Genomic DNA, 16,850 nt, shown 5'->3' on the forward strand with positions numbered 1-16,850 from the left:
AATCCTATGCGTAAAGCATCTCATATTAATAAAAAAAACTGTACAATAAATAAATAGGCCTAGCCTACATATCCTTCATTAAAATGATAATTCTAATTAAAACAAAAAAAATTATTAAACATATAAGAAAATATACACGATATATGTCATTGATTACATGTACAGTACTTAAACTAGCATAACGAACTTTAAGAAACTATATATTCAAAATTCCTAAATAGTTGTCTTATCCTTTTAACAACTATTATAATATACATCACATGATGACATCACATTTTAAGGAATAGAACGACTTTTAAAATAAACCGTTGTCTTTGACAAGTCAGACTAATCATTGTTAAAAATATAACAATATAAATTTTGGATTTCACATAAACCCTCATGATAAACGGTTTTAAAATTTCAGCAGTTTAACAAGTACCCTTATGCGATGATAATTTAAAACTAGCAGAGGACTTCAATTATGATAGGTCTTACAATAGGTTCTAACAAAACACAAAAAACCAATTTATCCTTTAATTTTAACTAAATAATAAACAACATAGCTAAAGTAGGGTCTCTTATACCACATGTTGAATTTCAATACATACACAGAGTCAAAATGTAGCGAAAAAGTTAAAAGGAAACCTACTTTCAACCATCGTTTTTCAAGTGTTGTGGAGAACCTTTGTCAAAACTTCAATAAAAAAGAGGAAGAGAAGAAATCTTAAAATCTTTTAGCCTATGCCGATCAAAAGTTTTGCCAGACTGATGGAGTCAAAAGCGCATTTATAGATAGGCTAGGGATGCTTAGGCAAATAACTTTAACCCTAGGGACTTCAGTAGTTATTTCATAAAAGAAAACTTTCGCAGAGTTGCAATTCAAACTTTGTATGGCTTTTTCTGTGTCCTTTTTACTTACAATGGGGAAACTATATAAACAGAAATTCACGAGAGACAAAAAAAATAACAAAAGAATAATTAACATCCTCCTAATTTGGTTCTAATAGTCAGAAGGATATAGAGGAACTATATAATTCTAGATTGAGGAAATCACTGTGATATGTCAGAACATTGAATAAGATTTGATATCAAGTGATTAGCTCTTTCCTTGTATGGATAGTAAACGGTATTTGTTGGTCATTCCTTACTCTTTTTATCTCTTTTCAAGCTAGAGAAAATGATTGAAAATACTCCTAGATTGTCCCTAAAATGCCACAAAGGTTTGGTTAAGATTTTTGCAATATGATGAGATGGGAAATATATCTAGTAGTCAATGCTCCAATAGCTATCATCTCACGAATAAAGTGATGGTCAATCTCTATGTGTTTTATGCTAGCATAAAAAACTGAATTTATAGTCATGTACAATGCACTTTTGTTATCACAAAAGAGTTTTGTGTAATACCCCATAGCATTTTCAACTGGATATCATTCATATTTGCATGCATAGATAACTTAAAGCCTAAAATTTTTCTAAGTGTCGAAAGACTTAGTCATAGTTTAAGCCCTCAAGTTCAATAATTTTTAAATTGATCTTCCCAACCCCGATACATAGATTTTTGAGTTGATTCATATTCAATGGTTTTAAGGGCATGTCTCGGGGAAATTTTAAATTTTTTGGACGATGTTTGAGACATGTTTGGATGATCAAAATAGTAGACCAACATGATATGGTCGTGTTGCACTAGGAATTGCATCATCAAGGACCAATGCGATGCATCGTATTTCACGTTGAAAGACCGATGTGGTGCAACGCTTAACGTGTCGGGTGCCCAGTTCATCTTAATGATTTTCGAGTCCAGAAGGGTATTTTAGTCTTTTTCCCTTATTTTATCTCATTCATAACATGAGATTCAGTCCTTATTAGGGAATTATATGCCAAAGGTTACTCAAATCCTCTCAAAACTAAATCTTAACTCTTCCCCAAAATATCAAGAATTCAACCTCTAAGTTCAAGATTTTCAAAAAAAAAGTCAAGATTAGGGTTTGTTTCATCGAACTAAAGAACCTAAGGTATGTGGGACTATCCTAAACACATGGTCATGGATTTAATATTTTTAAACTTGATTTAACGAGTAAATATGTATGCATATGAGATTGGTTTTAAGATTTTGATGAACATGTATTGAAAAACCTATGATTTGATGAAGTATTGTAGAAATTGTAAAGTGGTGTTTAAAACTTGAATTATTTTCATGTGATCATGCGATATTAGAACTATGAATTTAAATTAGAGCATGGGATATGTAATTCACTCTTTTACTATGAAAATCCCTTGATTTTTACATATTATAAATTGATTATGTCAACTGCTAAGGGTTTGTCTCTATTGATGAATTGATATGTACAATTGTACTATTTAATGGGACAATAAGAGGGTATGTTACTTGTTTTGTAAATGGTCATGTTTTCCATCGAGAATGGCTTCAAATTTGATAAGAAAAGTGACCATCGTAGATAAAATATTGAAGAAGGAATAGTTTGGTTTTCAACTATTTTGAAATATGAACTCTTGTTTAATTGTAGATCTTTTGGGTAGTCAATAATATCTTTGAAATGGTAAGAGTGTAGTAGAGTTGTTACACGACTTACAAGTTAGGGTGTGACGATACCCTATTATGATGTGCCGGAAAATAGAATAAGAGTGAAATAGTTATAAGAAGAAGACATATTTTAAAGAGTCTAAAACTGGGCTTAAGAGAGTTAGATTGTTACCCAAAGAAGGCACGAGTTATACGACTCATTGCCCAAAACCGTGATTTACCGACACGGGTCCATATTACCAAAAAGGGAATTGTTCGCTGGAGACATCCCTGTGGCATAGTAGAAATGTAGAGACTCCAACTCTTGTGGAAAACTTAGGTTGGGATCTTAGCCGCCGAGTCAAGGAAGAATTCCATATAGCCCATAGAATTACAGATTGTAGGGTGTACCATCTAACTTAGAAGAGAAGAAAGAGTAGAGTCAAGACTTTGAAGAATATGTTTTGAAAGATATCAGATTATGCCTATGTGTTTTTAAATGCTTTATGATAATACGTTTTATGAAATGCTCTCATCTATGTTGTATAAAATATATTTTTTTTGTTTTTGGATTGCTCTCCATACCAATACATTTGTATTGACCCCCTTATTTTAGGATTTGAGGCTTAGTTCTGGGGTCCCACTAAGCAGTAGATTAGGTTATAAGAAGTTTGCAGTTGGTGAGCCTCCCTTATTTCAGAAGGTCTTGTTCTATGAAACATTGTTATTTGATTTTAGTTCATAGTCCGACTGGAGGCCTTGTCCCAATTTTTAGATAGATATTGTTTTTATATTGTTAGAGATTTTGGAGACTGGTGTTAGATGTTTTTGAATGTTTATGGATTCATACTTGAATTGTTAGTTGGAATAAAAAAGCGACCATATTTCCATTTTGTATTATTTTCCACACTTCTTTGTAATGTATGAATTAAGTATATGATTACCAGTTAGCAGCGCTCTCGGACCTTCATGGTTCGGGATGATCATCGAAGCCAAGGCCTTGGTTCGGGTTGTGACATATTGGTGGTTCATATAAGTTAATTTTAATTTCTCGTAGTAATAAGGTAATCCATACTAGTTCCACCATTGTACTTGCCATTGACCTATATTCTGCTTCAGAACTGGATCTTGAAAATTTTGGTTGCTTTTTTGGTGACCATAGGATGAACTTAGCTTCGAAATATATACAGTACTTAGTATTTCTTCTTCTAGTGTCCGGACAACCTTTCCAATCAGCATCACAAAATCCATATAGCTTTAGATGACTTTGGGAAAGAAATTTGATTTCATAGTGCATTATTCCTTTGAGATAGAGAAGAATTTTCTTTACTGCTTTCATGACTCCTTCTGTTGACTCATTTAATTTTTGACATATTTTATTGACTGCTTCGATGATGTTAGGACATGTATTCGGTAGATATAGAAGTGCACCCACTAAACTTTGATATTCCTTATCCTTAACTGGCTTTGAGTCCTCTAGTGTTAGTGTGATTTCAATGCCATTGTTGTATTAAAATAAGAACTTTCTATAAGGTTTTCTTGATTGAGAAGATCTTTCGTGTACTTTCCTTGTGATAGAGTAATGCTTCCTGGAAAATATTGTACTTCTAGCCCAAGAAAGTAATGTAAGTTGTCCAAGTCCTTTAATGAAAATTTCGAGTTGAGTTAAGTTATTAATTCCTGTATAAAATCTTCGTTGTTTCCTGTAAGCACAATATCATCAACATAAATTAGCATGACCATAATAATATCCTATTTTCTTAAATAAATAAGGAAGAGTCAGTCCTGCTATAGATAAAACCAATGTGAATTAAAAATTTAGACAATCTACTAAACCAAGAACGAGGTACTTATTTGAGTCCATAAATTGATTTATTTAGTTTGCATACGTAATTATGGAGTTTTGGATCCTTAAATGCTTGTGGTTGCTCCATATACACAGTTTCTTTTAAGCTACCATGGAGGAAGGCATTTTTGACGTCCAATTGGCATAATTTCCAGCTTGACGGATTACAATAGCTAGCACAAATCTTATGTTAGTATCTCTTACAACTGGACTGTAGGTTTTTTTATAGTCTATATCTTCCACTTGTGTGTACCCTTGTGCAATCAAGGGAGCTTTGAATCATTCTATTGATCCATCTTCCTTGAATTTGACTCGATAAATCCATTTTGAACCAACTACCTTAGTGTCTGTTGGTCTTGGTACAAAGGTCCAGGTGTGATTTTCATGTAGTTCTTGTATCTTTTTTTCATTGATTCTTTCCAGTAGGGGTGAGGAAGAGCATCTTTATATGATTTTGGGGTTGTAAAGCTCCTAGTTGTGATGAAGGTGCGGTGATGTATTTTGCCTCCCCATTGATATTTTTTATCTCCAATCTATTCAGTTTTATTTTTACGTTTAGGATTTAATTCAGGATCATTCCTCAACTTCATTCGAGTTATAATATGAGTGTTTTTTAAGGCTTGTATTGGACTCAAGATTCTGGTTCTTTATTACCAATGAGGGAAAAAATATTCATGTTCTATTGCATGAGTTTCTATATTTTCTGTTGCATTTTCCAATTCAGTAGTGATCTCTAACATAGTGTCATTTTCTGACTATACATCAGATAGCTGAGGTGATTTCTTATTTACTTTTTGAGATTTATATACTGAAGAGTGTCAAATTTGTCACTCATTTACATCCAAATTCCTTCACACTACAATGATTTAGTTATGTAAATGAGACTAATTCTTCATTGAAATACATTAATATCCAGCTTTTATGATCTTGTAGGGAATCTAATAGAAACGATTTGATACAAATTGAATGAGAAGTAAAGTGGGAAAGAAGAAAAAAAGAACTGAAGATCAGGTCCAGAAGGCGACCCTCATATGCTGCGATCACAATCTGAGGGTCGCGATAGCCATCAGTCAGAAAATTAGAGTTGCACGATCGTAGTTAGATGCTACGCGATCATGGAATTATGTCGCTACCAAGAGACGATGATCACGATAGGCCGAGAATTTTTAAGGGGAAAAATTAGAATTTCACAGAGTTTAATCCCAAAATTACAAAAGGCTATACCCTTGAACAATTTGAGCATCTTTTTCCAGATTTCAATTTTGGGCAGAGAAGAAGTACTCTATTTTTGAGTTAAGAACAATTTGTTAATTTGATTCCAAGGGATTTTGGTTGTAAATTGAGATTGAAGATTGGGTTTACTCTTATTTAGATTATGATGGATCAATTGCATGCAAATTTGGGTGTATTTTCTCTCTTTAATTACATGAGTGACTAATATTATATCTTGAGGTTATTAATTGTGGATATTGATTATTAGTCCAAATAGTTGGTTAATGGTGATGGGTTTTGATTTAAGTCTATGGTTGAATTGAGAATTGTGGGTGAAAACCCCAATTGTCTTGAATCCCATATCATCCTTGAAAAAGGGATGTGGTGAAGATTAATTGCAAACAACATCTTGAATTAGCTTGTTTGTTAACACTATCTTAGTAATAAGGGTGTTTTTTGAATCGGCTATGTTAATAAGCATCATCTTAGAAATAATTATGCTAGTTTGAGGTTATAAATTGGTAAACTTGTCACGCTCATGAGTCATTTGAAAGAATCCATGAGTGAAATTTAGAGTTTTATCGAAAGGTTAACACTAAGACCCTAAATCTAGCCTATCCAAAACCCTTAGTCAACACTTGGACTAATTCTTGATTACCCATGCATGAACACGACTTAGGAGAACATAACCCCTAGATCCCTATTGATTTAATAAGCTTAACAATTGTTCGACCTTCTGATTTGGTGATTATGTTCAACAAATTTCAACATTCAAACCCCCCAATTTACTTTCATGTTTTGTTTTAGTTGTGCATTATAGGTTAACACATAGTTAACTCTCAACACACATAGGTGTTAAAAGATCTCTTTCACTTATTAAGGATTAGACCTCAACTCATGTTGGGTATATATTGACAAAATATGCCTTGCATCGAAATGATGATATAAGTTAAGCATTATCAAAAATGGCTTCGTTGCCAGGAAGAGAAGCTTAGTTTTCACTATTGCAGCGTTGTTAGTGAACTTGGGTTAGACGTGGTGTTTTTTTTACATTGTTTGTCATTTTTTCCCTTTGTTAGGTGATCTTCATAGTAATCAAAACACCATGAGCCACAATAGGAGCAATGAAAGCTCATTTGATAGATACCTCGAGAATAAGGATCATCTCTATATTGCGGGGAGTGCAAGTGTCATCTATGGCCCATTGACTGAGGGAAATGGGGTATTCCATATCACGAATGTAATGCTCCACATCTTACAAATGTAAGGTCTATTTGGGGTCTGAGCACACGAAGACATAAACCTACATTTGAAAAACTTCATTGAGGTGTGTGCCTCATTTGATATTGCCCATATTACTCAAGAGTCTATTCGGTTGAGGCTTTTCTCATTCTCTTTAATGGTTGAAGAGGTTTTGTGGTTGAGATCTCTATCCAATGGGTCTATTACATCTTGTGTCGATCTTACGGAGGACTTTTTGGATAGATATTTTCCTCCTCCTAGAATACTATAACTAAGAGATGAAATCATAAATTTTTCTTAACTTGGTGGTGAGCCCTTATATGAGGTATGGAAAAGGTTCAATGACAAGCTCATGCAATGCCCGAACAATTAAGTGAAGGAGAAGATGCTTCTACAAATATTTTATCGGGCATTAGACCAGCTGAATAAAACCATTATTGCCCATGCATCCGGAGGGTCTCTTGTTAAGTTATCCTATAGGGTTGCATCAACCTTGTTCAACCAAGTTACAAAGAAAAATAGAGGGTAACATACCCGGGACTCCAAAGTGACCATAAGGTCTCCTATCGCATCTTATGTCAACAAAGAGCAAAGGAATAAGGACGAGGAGAGAGGTGAAAATATGGACAAAGTACTGACCCGATTAGATCTCCTCACCAAACACGTGATAGGAGCAGCTTCTGAAGAATTTAATGTCGTTGCCTCTCAAGGTTTCAAAATTTATGATAAGGATGAAGCTAAGGAACTCGATGAAGAGATAAGGTTCTTGGCGAACCATTCAGGGAGGTCCCGTCCCGCCTGCCAAAAGCAAGGTGGGAATCAAGATTAGAACGACCACAATCATGATTGGCATGGTAGAGAGAGGTATCGAGACCAAGATTGGAGGGATAAGGAGAAAGGATATAATAGATATATGTACCCTCATGATCATGTTAAGGACAAGGAATCAAACTCGATGGACCCTAAAATATTTGAGGATGTCCTTGTCTAAATTTTGATGGGAGTTGAAGGTACTAACATAATGGTAAGGGAGATGAAAAGTGACTTCTCTCAATTAAACCAAACAATCACACATAATTTGTCCTCCATAAAACAATTGGAGACGTAAGTGGTCCAAATTTCAACACAACTCGACGCTAGGCAAAATAGAGGTTTACCCAGTGACACGGTAGTTAACCTCAAGAACGATGCCTATGTTATAGAAATATTCACTAGGAGTGGTATAAATCTTGGTAAAAATGTGGTTGAGGTTGATGAGAATGCAAAGAGAAAGCGGTCCGAAAAACTAAATGATGGTACCACAAAGTCTCATGAAGTGAGTAATGAGGGAAAGATTGATGAGTGATGGTGTCGAGAAAAAGGTGAGTGAATCTCAAATTATACCACTTACCCGGATGAAAATTCCTCCACCTTTCTACAAAGGTTAAATAATAAAGATGACAAGGCCGAGTTATAAAGTATGCTGCAAAACTTAGCAATCTCTCAATCAATATCCCATTGTTAGAGCTTTTAAAGAGATCCCAGGATATGCTAAGTCCATGAAGAACTTTATGTCCAAAAAGTGAGTTATGGATTGTGAGACTATTGAAGTTATGCATAATTGTAGTGCTATCATGTCTAATGCCATGACGGAGAAAAAAAAAGGCCCAGGTGCATTAAAATTCTTTGCACCATCAGGACACACAAATTTGAAAAGGCATTGTGTGACCTTAGTGCTAGTATCAACTTGATGCCATATGTTGTGTATCAAAGGCTAGGATTGGGTGATCCTACACCCACCACCATGAGACTCTTGATGGCGGATCATTTAATTAAAAAGTAGTGGGAGTGTTGTATGATGTGTTGGTTAAGGTTGACAAATTCATCCTTCCGGAGAATTTTGTAGTCCTCGATTGTGAAATTGAACATGATATACTAATCATACTCGAAATTCCATTTTTAGAAATTGGACAAGCTCTAGTTGACATGGAGTATGGAGAGATGAAGTTCCTTATGCACAATGATGATGTTTCCTTTAGTGTATACAAAACTAAGAAACTACCAATGTACTTGCAAGTGGTGTCAGTAATTGATGTGGTAGATGAGGATGTGATAAATTCTATGGTAGTGGATCTTGAGTCATCCGCCCTTAAGGATCCATCTTGATTATAAGAGGACGTTAGGCCGCAACGTTAAACTAGGCCCTGGATAGGACCTTAGGGTCTGCTATCATGAGCCATTGACCACGATCACAAACCCTACCTTGTCATGATTGCAGTTGGGCAGTTTTAAAATGAAATTGTCACCTACAAACAGTCCCCCCCACTCCCCTCTATAAAACCTAAAAATTCATCTATTTTCATCATTGTTAAGAGGCTCTTAAGTGCTAGGCATCCTCTTTTTCATCCTAACCTCTGGTATGTTCTTCTAATCTTTTCTTTAATGTTTAATTTAAGCCTTAGAATCATGTGTAGGAAAATGGCCTAAATTGGTGAATTGTGCTCTTAATTAGTTTCTAATTAATATTGTGTAGTATGGTAGTTGTTGTTTTTGGTGTGAACATCATTGGGGAAGTCTCAAGTACCCAAAATTATTCAAAATTAGGATGAATCATAGGTGTACACCAAGTTTTTGGTAAAATGACTGAATGAGTTCCTTTATAGTTTTTTCACATTTAAAGGGCATGATTGAGTGTTTAGGAATTGTGTTTCATGTTTGTAATGTTTTTTACATTTTATGAACACAAATTGGTATAGAAAATTGTCATTTTTGGTCGTGAATCTTTCTAGGATTGCAGCCTCAGGTACCGCAATTACGGTCACTAGACTGCAATCATGGTAGTGTGATCGCGATCCAGTGCCCTGCGGCTACAACATCTAAGAGTTGTCTGGCATGCCTGTCCAAACTCCTAAATTCTCATTTCAAGCTCCAATTCGACTCGGGAACCATTTCTTTAACTTAACTAAGACATATAGCATAGTTGTCACATGTGATATTGATTATTAATGCGTTGGGTTTTTTTCAAGTCTTTTCAACTGAAGATGACATATTATGATCAGATTCGATTCATGGCCTCTAGTGTCAAACAGTTGTAACGCCCTGAATCTGGTACCGGAATGCTACACGATGCTTATGACCCCGAAGGACCACAAGATAACTCATGACTGATATTTGTACCTGTATACTACATAATATACTATAAAGTGTAGAAACATAAAATTGAAAGGCCATAAGGTTCACATAACTGAAGTAAAATATAACATCTAACGGGGTATGAAATACCCAAAACAACTAAAATAACTGTGTACACATAATAGTCTGGAAAGCCTCTAAACATGACTATCGGAATAAGGAGTTGATGGGATATGTCCCCAACTAACTCCCACTAATAAAATAATTAATGAGATAATAGAGAAATAATCATGTCCTCGAAGGATAAAGACTCACTGCTAACTCTGATTTCTGAACTAGGATGCTACTTATACTCTGGAGCTTGTGTCTCTGAACCTATGGTATAATATACCATAGCATGAATGTGTCAGTTCTTTGAATGTACTGGTATGCATGTGAGGTTGGCTAAATGCATGGGGTTCATATGCATGAACAATAATAATAATAGACTGACTATCATGAGCGTGAGAATCCATGCACGAGACATAATAACTGACACTGATACCTTGAGAACATGATTACTGAATTTGAATACTGATAACATGACATACTAATACTTATAAAACTGATAACATGAGTGACTATATCTGACAGTCCTGAATTTAATGGAACTATCTAAGTTCCGTACTGTATCTGAGTTGACTGTATCTGACAGTCCTGAAATCTGAAGAACTATCTGATTTCTTTCACTGAGGCTGATACTGAAACTGTGGGAAGTAGTTATCTAACTGACATGCCCCATATGCGCTATAAAAGCTGAACTAGGGTCCAACCTGTGCCCCGATTGGAAGGGTGTCAATACCACGCCATTAGTAAGGACAATATGTGAGTAACCCTATTATAACAGATAACTCTAGTGAGAATGGTGGGAACCCTCATATAACAGGTTAAGCTACCTCATCTACCCTCATATAGTAGGCTATGATATCTCAACCTATGCTGGCTACATAGTTCTGGAATACAAGGATTGCTTATAAGAATCACACCCTTATATAAGAGGTGTATTCCCATCCTTGAGTTCACTCGGTGCTAATTTCTACTCCCATCTGAATAGATACTAAATATGATTTACTGAACTAAACATGGACTGAGTTACTGAATTCTATTAACTAACGAAATGCTACTGATATCTGATAATTGACTGAGTTTATAAGATTATGGAGATTTACTGAGTCATAAGACTGTCTGAAGTCTAAGGATCATAGCTTGACTGAGAGTATCATGAAAATATGACATGGCTCTAGGCACACAGATAATACTTCAGGTATAAGTATCCCCAAGACTCAGTAGAAGGAAACTGACAAAGCTTGACTTACTTGAACACAATCATAATTCATAATTCATTTATTGAAGCATTTCATCAAACATGGGATATGCATAAACTTGTACATATATGGGGATTTTATGATATCATACTAATTGGGCACTTTTCCTTCACATAGGCATTAAATCAAACACATGATAGGCATAGTATGTGTAAACAACATTTTACAATAATTAAACATCATGGTTCAATTCTAATTTCATCATTCAATGGTTTAATTATAGTTTTACATGGACCTAAACATATACTAATCAATTAAACTTGAAATATATCACCAAACATGGATAAAGATTCAATTGGCTATTTATCAACATGAAAACTAGCAACCCAATATGAAATTCATAAAGGAAATCCATAAACTTGAACTTAGAAAAAGGATTTTTTGGCTTCATGGATGAAAAGAGTCCATGAATGAACACTATGCATACCTGGGTTGAGTTTCTTGATGTTCTTGAGCTTGAACAATTTAAATCTCTGCATTTTGAAGAAGATTTGGATTTTTGTTCTTGAGGATTAATTTTAGAGAGAAAACCCTAATCTTGTTGGTGTGAAATAATAATGTATAAATGGGCTGATATCACATATAACTGGGTATATATAAGTGGGTGGTAAATTACCAAAATATCCCTGTTAAAATAACTTAAAATAATTGAATCGGTCATGCGATGGTGGGGTGCGATGGTCCGTCAGACCTCTCCGTTGAATGGGACCAGAACTAGGACCGACTGTCTTTGTGCCACGGTGGGGTGCGATGGTCCGTCGCTAGATCAATGGTCTATCAGACCTTTCCTTCATACTTAGCTAGAAAACTAATTCACTGCCTTGATGCAATAGTGGGGTACGACAGTCCGTCGGTGGGTCGACAGTCCGTCGGACCTCACCGTCGTACTCATCCAGAAAGCTGACTCACTGCCTCGATGCACCGTCATGGTCGACGGCCCGTCACTAGTCCGACAGTCCGTTGGCCTGCACCGTCGCACCTGGGTGGTTTTACTGCCTTCTTTATTTTGGTCGTAACTCTCTCGTCCAATACCGGATTTTGATGAAATTGGTATCAATGGAAAGATTATTCAATTTTCCACGTGATAGGAAGTGAAAATCTAAAAATATCATTTGTACAAAAATATATTCATATTTCAAACAAGTTCTGGCATCCTTGAGATAATTTCAGGCTAGGAAAAGGGTACTGATATTACAACAGTTTACTATAAGGACCTCGCCAGAAGGAAGTTGCTCTCTAAGTGGGGCATATCTTTGAAAAAAGTGCCCGAGAAGCTCCCATTCTTTCATTAAAGACTGGTGGTCACTAGGTGGAGGTACTTTGCCCCAGATCCTGCTGGGCCAATGAGAATTGGGTTAGGGAATTTTACACAAATCTCAGTATAGTGTATATATATCTGACCCAGTTATGAAGATTCAGGGCAAGGAAGTTCATTTTGGGGACGAACATATCAATGATCTATATGGCCTGCCATATGTTGACATAAGAGAATATGAGGCCAAGAACTATATATGTTGACATAAGAGAATATGAGGCCAAGAACTATACTCTGGGAAGCTGGTTCATTGAAATACTGTGCCTTGGAAGAGAAGTCCCATGGGCTGCTACAAAAATGGGGATAACTTTGAATGAGTTTCATCTGAGGCTCAAATCTGGTTGACTATCATCTGTAACTGTGTTTCCTCATACACCAACATGAATATGTCCCTATTATGCGAGCTCAGATGGTAGCCATCGTCTTGGACAATATTCATTTGGATATTTTGATTTGTGCTTTCTGAGATTAAACTCTTTAAGACCAGAGGTGTCCTAATGCTCATGTTTTCATCACTGATCATGGAGTTGTGATAAAGGGCCAAGGTCAAGGAGTACAAGGGGGACAACTAGATATCCTCGAAGACACCCATTTACCCATTGAGTATACGTGGCGAGAGTGCTCCTTCAAAGAGCAAAATTATAAATATCGACTCTAACGCATATTGGGTATATATTGACAACGTCCGTCTTGCATCAAAATGATGGTGTAAGTTGAGAGTTATCAGAGACATAGTCTTCGTCACATAGAATACATGATGACTCTTTTTGAATTTGTGCACCATCTTCATTTGTGGATTTCAATTGATGTGCACACTCCTTTTCAATTGAGAAGTCAGTCTCTTTCTTTTTCCACACATCAAAATCTAGAAATTTTATGAATTCTAGATGTTCCTATATAGATATTTCTTTGGAAGGAGCATAAGGAAAAATATTTTGATAAAAACTAACATGTTATGAAATCCAAATTTTATTAGTTGAAGGATCAAGACATCTATAACCCTTGTGAATAGGGTTGTATCCAAGGAAAACACAAGGATACATTTTCTTTGTAAACTTGTTCTTTTCGTAGTGTCCTAAATATGTAAATCACCTATATCCAAAAACTTTCAGACTCCAATAGTCAGAATGACGATTAAACAATTTAAAGAAAGGAGTTTCCATTTTCATCATTTTGGACGGCATGCAATTTATAAGAGAGCATGTTGTTAGAAAAGAATCAACCCAGTATTTAGAAGGAAGTTTTACCTAAAAAAGCAAGGTAAGACCTGTTTTGAAAATGTGACGATGCCTCCTTTCGGCACACCATTATGTTCAAGAGTATGTGGGAAGGAAAATTTTTGATGGATGCCACATTGAGATAAATGGTTTTCAAATTTAGTTGATATAAATTCAACTCTAGATCACTTTGAAAAAAAATTATTTTTCTTTCGAATTGATTTTCAATTGGTCTTTGAAATTCAAGAAAGTTCTCAAAGAAATCGGATTTCTTCTTTAGAAGAAAAATACATGAGTAACGAGTATAATTGTCAACAATAATTACATAGTATTTAAATTATTGGCAAGATAGAATTGAAGCAGGACCGACAAATCACAACGCAACTTATTTAGAGGAAATTTGAAAATACTATTGGATGATAAAAAAAGGAACTCTACAATTTCTTCCTATTTAGAAACTAATACAAAGATGTTTTTCTTTTTTCCAACCATAAACATTGATTAAATTTCTTGAGTGTAGGAGCTTCAAAAGTTTTGGATTAGGGTGACTCATTCTCTTTTGCCATATGTTTTTGGAGGTAGGATTCTTGAAAACATAAAGCTCTTAATGCTTTATTTCATCTAGTGCATACAACCCTCTATTTTTGCATCCTTTAGCAAGCAGTTTACCTTCCTGTGACTAAACAAAAAAATTGTCAACATTGAATGAAATGATACATGAATTATCTTGAGCTAATTGTCCCACAGATATCAGGTTCTTTTCAATATTTGAAACAACCAATACACTTTTAAGGTTTAAAGTACCATTTTGAGTCTCAAGTTTTCCTTCACCAATATGAAAAATATTCAAGCTTTCTCCATTACTGACGTGTCATGATTTCATGACACTTTCGATGCTTAAAAATGAAAAATATGCAAGTACTTAAGTCTTTCTGTTAGATATGATGTGTTTTTATGTTGATTTTGTAGGAGAATAGGTATTGAATCAGAAGAGAAGAAAAGAGATGAAGTGTTGTAGGGCATCCCACTTACAAACCTACTTGTGGGTCATAAGTTGGACATACACCCACCGTAGGTCCCTATGTAAGTGTCAGAAAAAAAGGTTCTATAGATGGCCAAGTGACTTTGAGATTGACGAAGGCCACTTACAGGCCATAAGTGACACTTACGACCATCGTAAGTGGCCATGCAAGTCACAGTCAAATGATTTGAAGTTATGAAGTTGTCTTTAATACATACAAAGGTTACAAGTGTCATCTACGACTCTCGTAGGTAACCCCTATAAGTGGAAGTTCAAAAAGGTTGAGGATCCTTCTGAGACTTACAGCCCATAAGTGCATCCATAGGTAGGTGCTGACTTAGTTTTCCTATTTTGATTTGGTTAGGATTTTTAATGTTTTTGATGTATCCTATAAATACCCCATTGATGTTTTTTTATTAGTTTACACACTTTTATACACTTTATATATGCACAAAACTATATTGATTCTGAGATTCAACTTTTGATCTTGGAATCCATTATTAATTAGAAATTCTGGTTTTTATTCGTCAATTATTTGTATGATTATTCATATGCTTTCTTTCATGAATTCAATGGATTTTATTGTAAATATGAGCGGCTAATCACCTAACTAGGGTTGTGGAAATCCTAGTGGAATAATGAAGTAGAGGAAGTGCAAAGTCTATCTTGATCAGTGTTTATGTATGTATTGTGATTTTCTTCATATTGTTTGCTTTCTTAATGACTTCAGAATTCAAGAACCTACCTATTTTTGATACCATCTCCACAAGAAAGGTTGAGATTAGGAAAAGAAGATCACAATAGTAATTTGAAAATACAAACCTTCATCTAATTAACTTGATACCCAAAAAAAGATAGTTAATCTGGGATCTAAGTCAAGGGTTAGTGAGGAAACACTCTAATACTTATAAGGTGATGAGTGAAATTCACCAAGGGCAGTCACAAAATGGTTGGTGACACATATCTTATCAGATTCTGGATGCAAAGTAGTAATATAGTTTGATGAAGTACGATAAGTCTACGGAGTTAGGAAGTCAGGAAAAATACAGTCCTAGTATTTATCTCATATAGATTTCAACCTACAATGATCAAGATCTGTTACTACTGTTATTATTTTCACAAAATTCCCCCCATTTACTTTCTGCACTTTTCGAATGATTCATCAAATTCTTGATAAGATTTGCCATATTCCCTATGATTTTGACCCCAACCTTAATTGGGTTCTATATTTGAAAGCAATTTTATTGTACTTTCTTGGAGGTATAATTTAGGCAATATCAAATTTTGGCATTGTTGCCAGGGAATATGGTTATGGATTAATTAATAGAGTTTGTTGAGGTTGTTGATTTTTAGTTTCTTATTATGCTTAAGGTGTATGTCTGTGTATGCCCAGTACTCGGATTCAAGGTAATCCCTTGATCCAACTTAATATAGAGCTTGAACGAATAGTATGACAGAATTGTAGGATGTCAAAACACGGTCATGAAGCTCGTTACGAGGGCTTCAAGATGATCTACGCGCCTTGAGTCCGCCACATTTGCATGGTGTTCAAGAGATAGTCATATAAACCACTGTGTGGTTACTAACTAAAGAAAGAAGGGATGTTGTTGTCCATCGTGCAGCTCAAGAGGATAGAGTGACACAGGAAGAAGAGTGTCAAGCAACACTCGACAAAGCTAGGAGAGATAGACCTCAACCACCCCCAGCTTTTCAGTACTTACCAGTGTATGATGATCCGAAGTAAGACTTAAGGTATTTTAAGCCTATCGAGATAGGGGCTATCATTCTCCCTGAGTTTCTCCAAGGGATGAAATTTGAAATTACGAGCGCTATGATTCAACTGATCAATCTGAAGGGTGTGTTTGTGGGTTTGCTGACTGATAAGGCAAACATGCATATCATGAATTTCGTTGGAATTTGCACTTTGTATAATTTACCTGGGGTGAGTTAGGAAGCTTTGAGACTCAGGTTGTTCTCATTCTCTCTTACAAGCGAAAAGACATTATGGTTAGGGAACTA

The 16,850-nt window shown here is 35.3% G+C and overlaps 1 non-coding gene and 1 pseudogene across 1 annotated transcript; one reads left to right on the forward strand and one right to left on the reverse strand.

The window, feature by feature from the left end:
- Positions 1 to 7,072: 7,072 nt before the first annotated feature.
- Positions 7,073 to 7,178, reverse strand: LOC124899068. Its single transcript, XR_007056207.1, has one exon. It is a non-coding gene; the product is annotated as a small nucleolar RNA R71 (small nucleolar RNA).
- Positions 7,179 to 7,425: 247 nt separating this feature from the next.
- The window catches only part of LOC107871640, a 69,400-nt pseudogene continuing 59,975 nt past the window's right edge, over positions 7,426 to 16,850 (forward strand).

The sequence above is a fragment of the Capsicum annuum genome, chromosome 5 (assembly GCF_002878395.1).
Source record: "Capsicum annuum cultivar UCD-10X-F1 chromosome 5, UCD10Xv1.1, whole genome shotgun sequence".
Classification (NCBI taxonomy): domain Eukaryota; kingdom Viridiplantae; phylum Streptophyta; class Magnoliopsida; order Solanales; family Solanaceae; genus Capsicum; species Capsicum annuum.